The following is a 2,689-nucleotide window of genomic DNA, read 5'->3' on the forward strand; positions in this document are numbered from 1 at the left end:
AAAACATTGTGGAATTGCTCCCTCCAGATTGTTTCTGCCCAAATCTAGAATTTGTAGTGATGTTAAATTGGAAATAGATGGAGGCATCCCTCCACTAAGATTATTATGTGACATCGTCATAACCTTGAGGCGAATGATATTACCCAAACATTGTGGAACTTTTCCTGTCAAGGTGTTTCTCGACATAAACAACACTTCCAGTGATGTCAGATTGCACCCAAATGAAGTAGGAATAGATCCATTAAGAGAGTTATTACCCAAATATAGATAAGTAAGAGACCTCAAGTAACCTATTTCTTCAGGAATAGAGCCAGAAAGCTGATTATTAAAAAGATACAAACTAGACAAGTTGCTCAAATTCCCCAATGAAGCTGGAATGGAACCAGTAACAAAGTTCCTACCCAAAGATAGCGTAGTAAGAGACCTTAGGTAACCTATTTCTCGAGGAATAGAGCCAGAAAAGTGATTATCATAAAGATACAAAAAAGACAAGTTGCTCAAATACCCCAATGAAGCTGGAATGGAACCAGTAAGAAAGTTTCCTACCCAAAGATAGCGTAGTAAGAGACCTTAGGTAACCTATTTCTTCAGGAATAGAGCCATTTAGATGGTTGCCAAATATACGGAGGATCTGAAGCTTGGCTAGTGATCCGATTTGTGGTGGGATTGTTCCTGAAATCTGATTGATGTTCAAGTCAAGATAGATAAGATTAGTGAGATTACTAATCTCAGGTGGAATGGTGCCAGAGAAATTGTTCATGCTAAGATTAAGATTCTCAAGAAAAGGGAGAGATGAAAACGGAAAAGCATACAGGTTACCAATGACACTGGAATTTGTAATATTCAACCTGTTTACCCTACCATTAAAGCATACAACTCCATACCAGTCTTCGCATGTATTAGAGTTTGGCGTCCATGAAGCCAATAAGGAATTATTCTGGTTCTTGAAAGTTGCTTTACATTTCAAGAGGGCAATTGCTTCCTCAGTGGAAGCAAATGCAACTGTAAAGAGGTAGAAAAGAGTGAAAAACTGAAGTGAAGAGAATGTTTTGCTAGAAACCATCATCATAGTTTGAGTTTATAGTTTTGGATTCTTAGGAGTTGATATTGTACGTAACTTATACTAATGAAAGACCAACAGGAAACGCGTTTTCTCCAAATTTGCTACTTTGGCTGCTATCGGAGAAAAAAATGTTGTCATTCTCAAGTCAAATTTTGGATTGTTTTGTCTTAGAGGTCTAATTCAGCCAAGGACTTAATCAAAGTGGCCAAAATAGTTCTGTTATCACAAATTGATTATGACCACTCTTAGTGTATGATACAGACATGCCTGGTTCTCAATTCTCATCTATAGTGGACCATATTCAACAATTCTCAATCTTAGACGTTACGATGATTCGTTATCTCTTTGTTGCAAATTTGTGTTGTTTTGTTTTTGTCTCTGAGAAAATGTTGTCATTTTTTAATCTGTCTTTGCCATGTTGAGAAGGGTGTTATATTTTTATTGGACCTGCTAGATATTGATGTCTAATGATGTGAAACTTTTGAAAAATGAAAAGCAAAGAAAATTAAGAGATAATAGTCAAAAATATATTTGAATATCACTTTTTTTCAAGTATTACATTCGAATAATAAGTTATTTATTTTTTCTACTTGAACTATCGTCGTCTCAATTTGAAACACAAATTATTCACAAACAACTAACATTTGTGGGTTTCGAGGAGTGAATGTTATTTTATAGTAAGTGGCCTATCTGTCAATATACCGTGTTAAAATTAGGTAATTTTACGATCTGCCTAATAAAGTCGTATTGCAAAGGGCATTTTATTTTTATGAGACCTCCAAGAGTTTCAAATTTCGCATGCTCGAATAATTTGATAAAATTAAATTTCAATGACTCAAATCGATTTTACAAATATATAAAAGGAGTTTCTTCACTCGGATTATTTTTTGATATGAAGTATCTTGTGGAATTTGTTAGAATAGGTAATGACCCTTGAAGAAAATTGGATCGCAAATTAATAGTATTTTATTAGAGATTAATTAAGATATTTCAACCTTCGAGGATGGTTTGTGAATATTAAAAACTCTAATTCTTTCACTTTAAATGCGACCACTGGTTTGTGGATCAATTATTATGACTTATAGTAATTTTTACGTAGTTTTTAAATATATAAATTTTATTTTAAAATTTTAAAGACTTCATTCCTGAATTTACGATAAAAATTAAAGGATTTGGCTCTTGAGAATTCAAACTATGCATTATAAATTGAGATAGAGGGGGTGAGCTTCATAAGATTGTTTTCATGAATAATAATTAAAAACATTTTTCTAGTCCCAAGACGAAAAACAAAATAAATTAAAGATCAACAGGAAATGCGTTTTCTGTAAAATTTTGCAAATTTGGCTGCTATCAGGGACAATAGTCATTCTCAAGTCAAATTTTGAGTTGTTTTAGTCAAGGACTTAGTCAAAGTGGCCAAAATAGTTTTTTTATTAGACATTGGTCATGACATGACCACTTTTAACGTATGATACAAACATGTCTGGTTATCAATTCTTATCTCTAAAGTAGTGGATCATATCCAATAATTTTTAGTGTTAGATCAATAAAACTCTTGGCTACATTATCTCTAATTCATGTAGTGGATATCAAGAGTTGATTTTTCACATAATCACTCAACTATTC

The 2,689-nt window shown here is 32.9% G+C and overlaps 1 pseudogene; it reads right to left on the reverse strand.

The window, feature by feature from the left end:
- The window catches only part of LOC102589888 (probable leucine-rich repeat receptor-like protein kinase At1g35710), a 2,625-nt pseudogene extending 1,544 nt beyond the window's left edge, over positions 1–1,081 (reverse strand).
- Positions 1,082–2,689: the final 1,608 nt, after the last annotated feature.

This window comes from Solanum tuberosum, unplaced genomic scaffold (assembly GCF_000226075.1).
Source record: "Solanum tuberosum cultivar DM 1-3 516 R44 unplaced genomic scaffold, SolTub_3.0 scf01040, whole genome shotgun sequence".
Lineage (NCBI taxonomy): Eukaryota > Viridiplantae > Streptophyta > Magnoliopsida > Solanales > Solanaceae > Solanum > Solanum tuberosum.